At 39.2% G+C, this 14,311-nt stretch overlaps 1 protein-coding gene across 1 annotated transcript in view; it reads left to right on the top strand.

Annotated features, from left to right (window-relative positions):
* Nucleotides 1-174: 174 nt before the first annotated feature.
* Nucleotides 175-14,311, top strand: part of rfx2 (regulatory factor X, 2 (influences HLA class II expression)) — a 49,376-nt gene continuing 35,239 nt past the window's right edge. The window contains exon 1 of the mRNA XM_056252349.1: nucleotides 175-379. The gene's annotated coding sequence lies outside the window, so the exon portion shown is untranslated. The remainder of the gene's footprint in view (nucleotides 380-14,311) is intronic.

Raw genomic sequence — 14,311 nt, 5'->3', positions numbered from 1 at the left:
TATCACCTTTATCTAGGCGTTAGCGCGGTAATGTGACAGGTTTTGGCGGAGAAAAGCAGAGTCGAGGCGCGTTACTGCGCCGCTCGCCGCGGGAATCAAACATCAACCGCTCGAGACGAGAGACTCGAGGCCGAAGTAGAATGAGTTAGGAGGGGCTCGAGGTTGGCTCCTCCCCCTCGCGCTTTTTAGCCCTTGACGTATGAAGAGGACGGTAGCAACAGTTGCCTCGAGACCCCCGCTCGCCATAGTGACTGTAGTCGTGGAGACAGTTACTTACCAACGGGAGCAACACTCAGCAACAGCGGCAGCAGCAGCAACTGGAGGAGAGAGAGAGGGAAAAGAACAGTAAAGCCAGGGCAGATCTAAGCAAAAGTCTGAGGTGAATATCTTTTTACTGCCTAGAGAGATCGAAATGAATTGAATGTAAATTTAACGGACCCTGGACGTTGAGTAATGTACATCTCGATGTGTTTTCACGCCCTGATCTCCTTCGCTGTCTATTAGAGTCACATTAGCACGCTAGTTGGTTAGCTCATCTGCTTTGCCAACTTCAGTCAGTTTGTTTGGAGATCGGTTAAACTAATAGCGGAGAAATCCAAGTGAGCTGTTTGTACTCTGAATGCCATACATGTGGGTTATTACGTCTGTAAGATTAATATGCTTTATATACGGGTAGTTCACGAGCTAACCGGCTAACCAATTACCCAACTAGGTAAACTTTCTTTAAAAGCTGGAAGTGTTTTAATAACAGCTAGATCTGTTACTGGAGCAACTTAACCGCTTTGTTCCGCCGTTGCTTTTCTTCAAGAATCGCTTAAATTCTCGTAGAAGTGCGTGAGTTGATTCGAAGAGACTGACGTGGACCTGCCTGGTTCCGTGTGATGAACGAGTCCAGGTTAAATGTCTTTAGTTTGAACAGAAACCTCGCAAAAATGATACATGCCGTTTTTTTTTAGACCTGTCATGTTCCTCTGGGGCTTGAAGCTTCAGGTTCGGACGCATCAACAGGTTGCTAAAGTCAGGATAGCGGTGCCCGATAAAAGTGATGCATTTCTGATTATACGAGCGTCATTGGCAATATTTTTTACTTTACAAAGTATTCAAGTGTTCTGTTTATTTAGATAATTGAATGCAAACATATTTACGTAATTTTGAAGGGAAATGTCATCGTTCAAATCGTATTCTCTTACCTGAGCTAAAATGTTTTGCAGGCTGTTGAAAAAGGGTCAATGACGTTATTTGTCATTAAAGTGAAGTAGTTTTTTTTATTACTAATATTTAAAAACTTTTGTCCACTAAATCAACCCACTTTTGACCACACAATTAGTGTGGTTACTAGGGTAGTCAGCGTGTAGGAAGTCATTTTATTGTGTTGTCATGACTCATGAGACAAGAAAATCATAAATCATAGAGGACCCCTTTAGACCCTTATGACCTTTACAAAGATCATTACATTAAAAAAAAAAACATTTCGTCCAGGCAAAAGCATAGGTTCGATCAAATACAGTAACACTATGAAAACCCTTTGATGTTCATGCAAATTCATGATATTTGTTTTTAAAAAAAACATAATTTTTTTTTTACCATAAAAATATGTTTGAAAAATTCATCTTTATTTTATTCGGGGTGCAAAAAGGATTTTTAAAAGGGGGTTTTAATTGCATTTACTTGACATGTTTGAAGTCTTTCACATAAAAAAAAAAAAAAAAAAAAAAAAAAAAAAATGCTATTAATGAATTAATTAATTTATTTTTAAATTTATGAAACTAAAATTAATACAAAATTTAATTTGGCAAAGTTTTTCAACATCTCATTTTTAATTTATTTCAATTTATTTTCCTTTTTTATAATGTTGGACATTGCCATTGACCTAAAAACCAATCTGCAGATATTAAACAGCATACATTTATATAAACAATAATATAAACTAATAATAATAAAATAGTTTCTATTCTATATCTTTATTTCCCATGTTTTATTCACATTGTGATATTAAAAAAAATCACAGTTTTAATTGCCATTTGCAAGTATATTCAAAATTTGTCTGAAACCTCAAATTCAAAACTTTTATTGATTTTAGGAATAGTAGATATGCATATTTTTCCCACCTTTCTAAACTTTGTTGTAACTAAGTAGAGCTGTGTCAGTGATTTGAAATGCCACACTGTAGTAATTGTGAGCAAATGAGATAGCCTATGTATTTGCATTGTCGTCGTAATGAGATCAGGGCTGCCTGATGCTAACAGTTTGACAACAGCTTGACTGTGCTCATCCGAAGCTGCAGTCATTTTTCTGGAGTTGCATCGTGTCGCCGTGGCGATGTTACACCTGCTCAGCAGAGAGCCTGGTAATGAGCCCTCTTCATGACAATAGCGTGTGGTCCAGGTGTCGCCCCTTATTGGGCCGTGCTTCTCTATTGATCTCTCTTTAGCTGAGAGTGTCAGTGCCACTGAAAGCGCAGCTGATAATGAGGTTAATTGGCATAGAGAGAGAGGCAGATCCTGATGCAACACACAAATCATGTTGGCCGACCCGTTCTTCACTATCTATAACACCATGCTTGGATAGTTTCGATTATTTCACCCTTTCTGCAGCACCGGTTCAAGGATGTTTGAGATGAAGCGTTTTTGCCTGTCAGAGTGGGAGTGGGTTTGTCGCTGTGTGTGACGGGTCCCTCCTGAGCTCAGCTGAAGCTGCCACTGTCAGGTGCTTCACTGAGCTCTGAAATCCTCCTCAAACGCATCTTCACCACGCAACATCTCCAAAGGCCTATAAGATCTGGTTTCTGTAATGAAATATGTTGTTACAGGTGCATTTTCAGGCTGGAGGAGAAATGAATGATTCATGTAATTGAAGTTAATTATTGATGAGGCCAGTCGCTGTTTCCTGGGCAGTGTGATGTCCAGTTAGCTAGTTTTTGTGAGGTTTGGCTTGCACACTAAGCTCCCTTTAGCTCAGACCTCCCCGTGTTTGAGTCTAGGACGGTACACTACACTCTGCTCTCGACATGACTGACTCCACACCAATTATAATCAAAGAATTTCAGTGTTTAAATGTAAATTTGCATAGCCTTCTTTTGCATATTCTTTAACCCAGTGGGCAAACTTGGATGCAACCAAGGGCCCTGAGCACTAGGGGGCCCCGGTAACAGGAGGTGTTTAATTCCTGTGCCTCCAAAAAAAAAAAAAAAAAATGATGATTTCCATACAGGTTTCCCAGTCACTCCTTTTGCCGTCCACCTGATATTTTTCAGGTAAACAAGTTTCCCGACCCAAACTAATTCATTGGTTCAGCCATACACTACAATTCAAAAGTATGGGTCAATAAGATTTTTGAAAAATAAATAAATACTATTATTCGACAAGATCGCATTACATTGATAAAAAATATAAGACAATGTTACACAATATTTCTGTGTCAAATAAATGTTGTTCTTTTGAACTTTCTCTTCATCAAAAAATCCTGGGGAAAAAAACGGTTTCCACAAAAATTTAAGCAGCGAAACTATTTTAAACATTGATAATAAGAAGAAATGTTTCTTGAGCAGCAAATCAGAATAATAGAATGATTTCTGAAGGATCATGTGACTCTGAAGACTGGAGTAATGGGTGATGAAAATTCAGCTTTGCCATCACAGGAATAAATTACTTAATAAAAAATATTAAAATAGAAAACGCCAAACCCCAAACTTTTGAATGCAGTGTAAGTTGACATCATTAAACCTTCAGTTGATGCAAACTGACTTTTTGATGGCTTCATTGCACATATTATTTGAGATCTGTGCTTTCTAGAAGAGCAGGAATAAGGCATTTTGATAGTGTGTGTGAGTGACATTTAATTTATTTTAGATCACTGCTTAACTGTTTCTATGGTAGTAATGTGAATGCATGATAAATTTAACCTCACTAAAATGGACCATTTGTTCATGCAATCTTGCTTTGTGTAGCTATATATTATTGTGTAGCTCTATATTATGTGCTTTCAAGGCTTCACATATTTATTATGTAATAGCAAAAACTGGCATTTTTGTCATTTGTAAGTCTACTGTGTCTTTTGACTGCTCTTTCATCACAGCTTGTATGGTTTAACTGTTGAAAAAGACAAGTAGGTGAATTTTAAAAGATTAGCTCTTCGTTGTTCTCTTCGTCACGTGATGTAATTAATATTAAGTCAAACGCGGGGCGGTTTGACTGTGCAAAATCAAAATCTTATCATGCTGAAATCAATATTTGGCAAAGTTTCACCTTAAAATTCCACAGATGTGTAGGTAATTATATATTCGTTAGATTTGTAATGCACACGTGAGGAACAGATTAGCTCTAAACCTGTGGGCAAATTCAAAACCATTTGTTCGCTTGTTTTGACAAAGCCCCGTAATGCAGTGTAGTCCAAATCAAGCTTTTAATTTTGTTACACACCCACCACAAAGAAAAATAAAGGAATGGGAATGGAATTCCGTGCAACCCAGATCCAAGCAGCTGTTATGTTTACATGGCAACTTGATACACAAATACAGCCAGGGTTATGGAAAGAGAGGAGCTGGGCCGGGGGTGCTGTGTTATTCTTTCAAAAGTCAGTGGTTTTTAATCAGCTCTCTTCAATCTCTGTTTGTGGTGATGGACGTGCACACCATCTCGGTTTGCAAAGCAGGTTATATAGCGAAAGGAGAACAAAGAGGAAATGCTGGTACAGTATGGTACCATATTTAGCCAGGTGAGGTGACTCACAAATGCCATGATTTTACACTTCCGCTTCCTTTTGAAGTGGCAGTACTGTTCTGGCTGGTGTTTGTGAACTATAGTTTATCACCTATAGACGATCTCTAAGAAATAACCTGTATGACTGACCACCTTCTGTGAAGCACAAAAAAATATATTTAGAAAATTGTCTCATTTCATTGTATGGACAAAAATGTTTGAAACATTCTTCAAAATATCTTCTTTTATGCTCCACAGAAGAAAAATGTAAGAAGTAAATGATGACAGAATTTCCATTTTTGGGTGAACTAGCCTATCCCTTTAAATCATTCAAGGAAAGCAGAACAGGAAGTGATAGGAACATTTACATAACAGGAAGTGATAGGGGTGATGATTATACCTAAATCTGTACATGCAAGTGCAATGAATCACCTCATTAGGTCACGTTCATCTATCAGTGCCCATGTTTGCGTCCTGTTCCCAGGTCAGAGTTCATCTCCAGTCATCTGCCATCATGGAGACTTTATGATTGTTGTAGCAGAGTCTACTGTAACCTTAAACCACGCTGAGCTTTTAATGGACTATAGTAGAGCGCAGCTCTCAAGGAGACAGCTGCAGCGGTCCGTTTTGAAAAGTATTTGTACGTGTGCACTGTGCACCGATGCACCATGGGGGGGAAGGGTGTCAGAGCGAGTGGCAGATGACAAGATACAGCTTTCCCGTGTGTGTATGCTGTATTTAGCCCGTGTGGAAGCAGCCCGGCCCGGAGCAGATCGCTGCTGTACCCACCTGGCAGCTGCGCTTGTGCTGTAAGGGGTTATAATACTTGGACTACAAGCATTAAAGGGATACGTTCACCCAAAAATGAAAATTAGCCCATGACTTGCTCACCCTCAAGTCATCCTAGGTCTATATGGCATTCTTCTTTCACACAAATACAATCGGAGTTATATAAAAAATTGTCCCGGCTCTTCCAAGCTTTATAATGGCAGTGAACGCATGGCCGTTTCTGTTTTGAAGTCCATAAAACTGCATCTATCATCATAAAAATGCTCCACACGGCTCTGAGGGGTAAATAAAGGCCTTCTGAAGTGAAGCGATGCGTTTGTGTAAGAAAAATATTCATATTTAAAAGTAAAATAACTAGCTCACGGCCAAATGAACATACGGATTCCACTTAAGTGTAAAGCGCAACTTAAGCCAGTAATGCGACGTACTGCTGATATTTACGCTACGCCTTGACACACTACGCTACTGCCGACGTCACAGTTGCGAAAAGCCGGGTGTACACTGTACGATAGTCCTTTGCGATTGTTGCTGGTCAGACTGTACGAACATGATCCTCGCTGTAAGCCATGTCACACTGTAGATCTCAGTTGTCATAAATGTCAGACTTTACGACAGTCAAGACGGTACGATGCGTTAAAAAAGGACAAACACAAGAAAACTTGTCTGGAGTTTTACATCATCAATCAATGACACGTTCGGTGACGGTGAGCTGCATTACACGCGGGATTGAAATGGTGGCTACAAAGAAATCTCTAACATTAATTTTGGTCACGGCTTGTCTTGAAAAACGAAGACAATTTGACGGTCGTCGTAGGAGAAGTCACACTGCCTGACTGTGAGTCAAATCTTCTGACACTGCCAGAATTTTGTCTGAGGTAAAATTTTATCGCAACGGTCATTAATCGGCTGTCGGTGAACATGTCAAACTAACGATCAAAGACTTCAGATTTTAGCCTAGGATCAGAGGATTCTTTTAGGATTTGCAAAATTGATCTCAGACGGCGAAATCGCAGCCAGAATTGCACAGTGTGCACCCGGCTTTAGTTGCGCTTTAGGCGCAAGTAGATTGTGCATGGCCGGAAGCTAGAATTTTACTTTGTAATGTGTTACTTTGTAATAATACTTTGTAATATTCTATACGAATATTTCTCTTACACAAACGCATCCCTTCACTTCAGAAGGCCTTTATTAACCCCCCAGAGCCGTGTGGAGTTTGTTTATGATGGATAGATGCAGTTTTATGGACTTCAAAACCGAAACAACCATTCACTGCCATTATAAAGCTTGGAAGAGCCAGGACATTTTTTTAAATATAACTCTGATTGTTTTCATCTGAAAGAAGAATGCCTTATACTACACCTAGGATGGCTTCAGGGTTTCAGTAAATGGTTCAGTAATCATGGGCTAATTTTCATTTTTGGGTGAACTATCCCTTTAATACATTACACAAAACAAACCCTAATTAACTGATCTGAGTTGAAATACACATAAGCTGTTTTGACACTGACAAAAGCTCATTTAGAAATCAAGCATTAGGCCGTCCTGGCAGCAACTCTGCTGATGATTGAACTTTTTCATGTCTCCATAGATGTTATTATCATGATTTGTTATTGTGTTCATGGCTGTAATTATCTCTTTATCTTATCTCTCACTCTAACGTTGCTGAAATCGCTTACTCCTGTAACTTTATACAGAATTGACAGGTTGAAATGCAGCCAAGAAGATTCAGCCTGATAATTGCGTACAAATAGTTATTTTAGCTCTGTTGTTATCGCTCATGCTTAGGGATTTGAACAAGCTCCTAACCATTAGTATTAAACTTTGATGCACAACTCACCCCATATTATTTGTGCTACAAACATGAATGAAGACTCAAATTATGTGGCTTGTTGAGGAGATGGTATACTACTTTTTCAAGGAATCAGACTAATAAAAGGAGGGACACAAGCTATATCTATCTATTCTAACCAGAATGCATACTATTTTAGTATGTAGTCTTTGTATCACTTTTCATCCCAAGGAGGCAGTAACATGAATCGCTTGGTTGTATTATCATTTGTAAGTTGCTTTGGATAAAAGGCTCGGTTACACTTTATTTAGATGGTTCACTTTAGACATTCTACTAACTAAGTAACTTTGCAAATACATGTCAACTAACTCTCATTGCAGTATTAGACTTTCTGCTTAATCTCTGCTAACACTTTATTTTGATGGTCCGCCAACAGACATTTTACTACTGACTATAAGTAACTTTGCGACTACATGTCTTATACTACTAACCTGAACCCTAAAACTTAACCTAAAGTAACATTATACTACAGTCTACTAATACTTAAATGAGAGTTAGTTGACATGTAAGTTGCAAAGTTACTACAAGGTTAGTAGTGTCTAAATTAGACAGAAACAAAATAAAGTGAAACCAAAGGCTCTGGGAAATGAATAAATAGTATCTAGGGATCTCAATTAGTGCTTTAAAAATAGTGTTTGCCTTTCTATTATTAGACAAAACTGTAAAACAAATACAGTAAACCAATGAAGATGGAGAATGGGAGCTCCTGTCTGTTTGCACTGTCCATTTTCTCAGTGCTGTCAAAAATAAATGTCCCGTTTATGACACTTATCAGTCCAACAGAAAAAGTTATCAGAACTCGGATGGACAGGGTAGAGATGGTCTTATTGAATTTCGTTCAGTTTCGTTCGAGTTCTGCGACAATCAATTACTGTTTGTGGATAGATACCATAGAAATGAATGAGAAGTGCCATAAACGGAATCATACCTGTCGCACAATTGTCCGTGACTTCTCTTATGAAGCATGTTTGTTTTTTTCTCCGGTGTAAAAAATAGATCAATCCAATTTGAATGTTTAAGAGCAAACATGTTTAAGATTAGCCGATGGGTTGTCGTTTCATTAAAAGATCTAATTTATATTTATAAGACGAAGGCTAATTTATGCAGCATAGTGAAGTCTCTCTTCCATTGACATCCATTAAAAAAACGGCATCTGGTCTCCTTCCCTGCGTACCACAGCGTTAGCAGGCGTTACGCTTTTTTTCTTTTTGCTAACCTTACAGGCTTACCTTCAAGTGGCTCCTATTCTCCATTGGCATTAGTTTTTACAGTTTAACAGTTCTGTCTAATTATAGAAAAGCAAACACTATAATACTTTTAATATATTGTTGATATTCATAAAATATGCATTTATATCGTATTATGTCTATTTTAAGTCTTTGAATATCTAGCCTATTAAACCATAAATTCCACAAAACATGGCAAACTTCAGACTTTGCAATTGTTATATTTGTGTTATTTACTATCTTTAAATTAAACAATGTGAAGTGATATATCGGCCATCGGTATCACTAACTATGTTATGCCCAGCCGGTCCGTGATGAAATGAGTAAAGGCAATCGAAGTGCGCTGATCCTTGTTTTCTTTGTGAAAAAAAAAAGGAAACGTGTGACTTAGTTGAGATGTCTGAGCTGCAGGCTGAGACTTGTCTGAGACTGAAATGTGTTGCTCACAAGAACCTCTCCCTCAGCGTTCAAACCCCCCCGAATTCGTCTCAAGCCGCTCCTCGTCTGAGCGTTCTTTACATTCCACCTGCTTTGTATCTTAGCTCCACAACTGCTAATTAAATTTCCTGCCGCAAACAGCACACTGGCCTGTGACATTTGCATCACAATGGCCTTCTCTATCTCGCCTTAGTCTGGAGAGATGGACATTCCCTCTAATGTCCCCTCTTTTTACTGTTGCATAATATACGACTAGTGTTTTCCTGTCCATTTTCCAGTTTTCTTAATGTTAACCTCAAGTCCTTGACGTTCTTTTTACTGTCAGTGTCTGTGATTTAGGACAACATTATTGAAACTAAATATTTACTTTTTTTAGTTTAAGTTGAAAAAGTCCAGATTTAGTATGTACTCAATTTCTGTCTTCTGTTATGTTTAATATCCATCACTATGAGGTTTGGCACACTTTATAGCGTCAGACTCCATCCATCCTCTCATTCATCCTGGAGAAGTTCACTCCGGTACACTCGGACCCTCAGAAAAAAAATTTATTCAGGACTTTTCTTCCGCCAAGGCTGACATCTCTGTAGTTATTATGCATTGCTCAAGCCTGGCCTGTGTGCAGATGTGCACTTCAGCTTCCCATTCATACCTCTTTATGCACCTGAATAGACACCAGACGAGAGCTTGTTGATTCTGTGAGGGCTGAACCTTGTGTGACTCCTCTATTGACCTCTTTGCTATCAGTCTATTGTATGCAGAACTTTTCAAACAGTCGTTCTGCCACCCCCACCCCCCCCCCCCCCCCCCCCCCCCCCCCAGCCCTCGTAAATTACAAATCAGGGCAACAATCGTTTAAAAGGACTATAGTACATACAGTATAGTTTACCACATACTCACAGCAGATTTATTCTATTCTCCTAATATTTATTATAACCAGTATTTCACCAGTAATGGCATGACTGAATCATTCAGATGACCCAGTCATGTGATATCTTGACTTGAAATGAATGACACTATATTTCTATATCACTAGGCCTATATCACTTGTACCCGTAATACCCATAAACAGAACACACCTTTGTTCGGTATATCAGTGTTTGGTAACCCAGTGTGAATCAGATAGATGCTTGTAAACACATAGATATCAATCTTGAAAATGGGTGTATGGAATTGTGGATAAGCAGCAATAGGACATTACATTAGAATATTATTATGACTGAAACTTGTATACTTGTTTAACATTTTAAGGTGGGTTTCTTTTTTTGCCACAATGGTAACTAAATTATTATACTGCAACAATAAACATTATGCATAATGAATATTATTAAATGCAATTATTGTTAATGAGAAAATTAACTGAAAAAAGTGTAATGTTTCTAAACATTTGAAATTTTGTGAGCCATTTAAATAGTGGTTTAAATCTGCTCGATCGGGGGTTTCACGTGCGGGCAGAAAAGTTCCTCATGCAGATTTTGCTTGTGTTTAAGTTGGTCTTGGGAATTTGCCACACTGACCAACAGAAAGCTGCTTGGTTTGAAAGTGACATCTCTGCGAGTGTTGCTTCATGCATCACTACACCATTGACGGTAGATTATGGACCTTTTTTGTCTGCAAAATTGCACTGAAATTACAGTAATGTGACTGCACCTTCAGTAGAAAATCTGTGAATATCTGTAAAACAATATTGGTCAAACTGATTATCGATCTATTTATTTTATGTAATGTCCTTATCCTGGAATATTTGGCACACACAATCCAGAGAAACACCCATTAGATTGACCATAGCTGCCGTTGACGTGACTGGATTGGATTACATAATGTGATACTTGCAAGAAGAAGCTTGATGAGCTGGACAGAATTTGTCTTGTGTTGAACCGTTTTGACGGATCAAGAAAGGCAAATTTTATTAAGTCTCATGTGTCTATAGACAGTCTTTCCCTGTTTGGTGGTAATGGGGGACTATTAGTCAGCAATTTTAAATAAATACCAATGACGCATGTTGAAGCTTTTTACGAGTGGTAGAGATCACCACACTGTGTCATAAGAACATCTTAAAGGGTGTGTGATAATCCACTTGTTGTTGAGATGAAATCAAATCAGTCATAGATAGTATGGAGTAAAGGCTATGTTGTGGATTATCAAAAGAATGATTACTCAGCCTACGTGACTCTGAAATCTGAGTGTCGAGGTGTAGAAGTAATGTGGAGACAATGTGGCATGACAGAATTACTTTAGGAAGTTTCTGTCTTCCTTCTTAACTATATTGGCTACCGCTGGCGCTGACCTGATGCCATTTGGCATTTAAGCATTGATAGTCTGGAAGTCTTCAGAAGAGGGTTTTCAAAGAGAAACGGCACTGTTATTTTATTACATATAATATAAAAAATATGAATACATATTTTAATTGTGCATGTAATAGTGCTTTTGTCTTAATCTAGCTTCTTCTTTGCCAGCCAGAACTTGTTGCACTGTTGCAATATAAAGCCTGCAGCAGTAACTTGGCTGACTGGAATCCATCACGTTTCTGAAAAACTCTTTACAGCATGTGTCACTTGCTGTAGTTACCAGAACGTATATTTTCTCTCCCCAGACAGACACCTGCTCTTAGAGACTCCTTTTCACAGCTCAGTCCTCTGTTTTTGTATCACTATGGGCAACAAGGTGGTGTGACAACAAAAACTGGAGTTCCACCAGTTTGTCATCATCACCATAAAAAAAAAACCCTGAAAGAAAAGGCAGTTATCTCTGTGGAACCAGACACATTTAACAGTGTTGTCCTTCACCTTCTTGCAAATGTTGCAAAGGTAAGCTTTCTCTTTTACAACACTCCCCCCGCCCGTTTTTGGAATCATCCTCAGCTCAGGGTTGGGGGTGGTGCGGAAATCTGGAAAGGGTTACCGGAGGAGGAGGAGGAGGGGGGTTGTGGAGTTGTAAGTGTGAACAAACGGTCTCTATGGCAACGCTCGACCGATTCTCCCTGGCTGCAGAGCCCTTTGCTTTTGGTGTGCTGGCGACGGATGGGCTAGGGTTGTGACAGCAATTGAAGATTGAGGGTTTGGAGATGTGCCTATTTTGGGGGATTTGTTTTGAGGGGCTCACATGAGGACCCAGCTGACCACTTAAACTGTCCACTTCCAAAGCCCAACCTTGCCATCTGCAAACCTTAATCTCAGTGGATCAGTCATTACGATATTTAAATAGATATGAAGAACTGCCTTTCTTAGAGAAATCTCCTACCTGGCCTCAGATCTTTAATTTTGTGTATGCAAATACAGTATTTAAAAGTTAAAAATCACACACACCACCATTACTTAATAACACTTCATATTTGTAGTTAGTTTGGATGGATGGTCTATCTATATCATAAGTGGTAGGAGCATTTTGTGTGTTTTGAAAGGCGCGTATCTGCGGAACATCAGCCCAGCTTGTTGGACACAGATGTCCAGTATAGACGGCCCTTTAATGGCAACAAGTGTCTCTGCTTTATTACACGGCTGTTCGTAGCTTCCGGCGTGTCGTAAAAGCAATCAGAGTTTATTTCCAAGCCGCAAATCTGTCAGGAACGTCTGGATTATTTAGTTGGAAAAGTAATTTGAGGCTTCGTTTACAAAGTGATTGTTGTGTTTGGAGTGTCGCGGTGCAAGCATGACTTGTGGCAGCTTTTCTTTTCTTCTCTTCTCTTTTCTTTTCTTTTCTTTACTTTTTTTTTTTTTTTGTCTTTCTGATGGCTTTAACAGTCCCTGTCAGCATCTCATACCAGAGAAAGTTGTAAGTCCTGAAGTACGGCTTTCTGTAGATATTTCTCTATAACCGCATGTCAACCCCCCCGAGTCCCTGCCTCCGCTCCAGAGGGTCAGAGTAATAGCTTATGTATTTATTGTTCTAAGTTTCTGGTTAATGTGAGATAGAAGGATCACTTGGGGGATGGCATTGTTTGGTTTGGGAAGTATTCTGTTGGTTGCATAGCAACAGGCTCCTGGAAACGGGAGTGGACGGTGTTGCCACTAGCAACCGTTGTTGCTCTGCAAACAATGTGGGCCAGTGCAAACAAGAGCCAAGACTGTGGGCTCCTGTTTTTAATTGAACATCTGCATGTGCTTTGCTCTGATAGAGTGTTGTTTAAGTTCAATCTGTCTATGACAGATGTGTCTAAACCCTCTTCTCAACAATAACCTCAATCACAGGTATTACTTTGTGTTTTCTTTGTCATTTAGGCCTGGTTTATTGCCAGCATACTTCCAGGAGAGAATTTCGCTCTCCATCTCTTCGCACTCAGGTTAATGAGAACAGAAGGGAATGGCCACAATGTTGTGGCGGTCTTTTAATAGCTCATTTGTGTTGAGCAGAGGTGAGCGCTTGTATCGTGCGGCGGGGAGTCTCTGCTCTACTGTAATAAACCAGAAGCCTATTCGGGACGGGCCCCTCTCGCTCTTCACACCAAAGTGCCGGGGGGCTCCTGCTGTTTTCTGCCTTTGTGCGGCCCATAGCTGCTGGTGGGGAATTTGTGTGGATTTTAACCTTTTCTTGGAGCTCAGACAAAGAGTGACGTGCACATCTAATGGCTCCAATATACTTCAAGCGAAATTGAAGAACGAACTGCTGTGACGTCATTTCGAACAATCACAAAATCAATTTGTAGTTTGATTCGGGAGTTCGAAACAGCTTTGCCAAAGCAAAGATTCCAGAAAAATTTGCCCCGGCTGGTTAACACCGCTGAACTACCGTTGGTCCATGGCGTTTAGATAATAGCTAGGTGTGCTCTGCAGCTCCACTCTCTTGAATGTGGAAATCTTCTCCGGTTCATTTATTCTGTTCAGTCCGTCGAGGTCAGAGTAAAAACATGAACACACTGGAGAGCTGCTTTATAGTAGAAAGTTGTACTTTATTCAATAAAATGAAAAAACAGATTCAGTGTTGCTTTCAATTTAATGTAAAGCTGCTTTAAAGCAATCTATTGTATAGAGTGCCATATAAATGCTCGTTTATATTAATAAACAAAGTGCGCAGCACATTTTTACATCTTCATCTAATGCATCTCCCAGCAGCGCTAGTATTTCAAACTTCTTTTTCGGGAAAGGTATCACAAACTTATTTTTACCCCTAAGAACTATAAGTATATTGGGGCCTTAACTAACCTACTTTACTCTTTCTCAATTTTATTGAAAAACGCTAGTAGAGAATAATCAGAATAATGAAAATTGCATGTAAACGGGAGTGAAGTGTTTTGCTCGTGTCATGTAAATATCTTACTTTAAGTCCTTACTTGAAAATCGCTCAATGCAAGTCAATGCAAATTTTGGACCTTGAAAAAG

The sequence above is a fragment of the Rhinichthys klamathensis genome, unplaced genomic scaffold (genome assembly GCF_029890125.1).
Source record: "Rhinichthys klamathensis goyatoka isolate OS25496 unplaced genomic scaffold, OSU_Roscu_1.1 h1tg000094l_1, whole genome shotgun sequence".
Taxonomy (NCBI): domain Eukaryota; kingdom Metazoa; phylum Chordata; class Actinopteri; order Cypriniformes; family Leuciscidae; genus Rhinichthys; species Rhinichthys klamathensis.
Note: the sequence above shows the minus strand (reverse complement) of the source record. Positions and strands in the feature narration are given on the sequence as shown.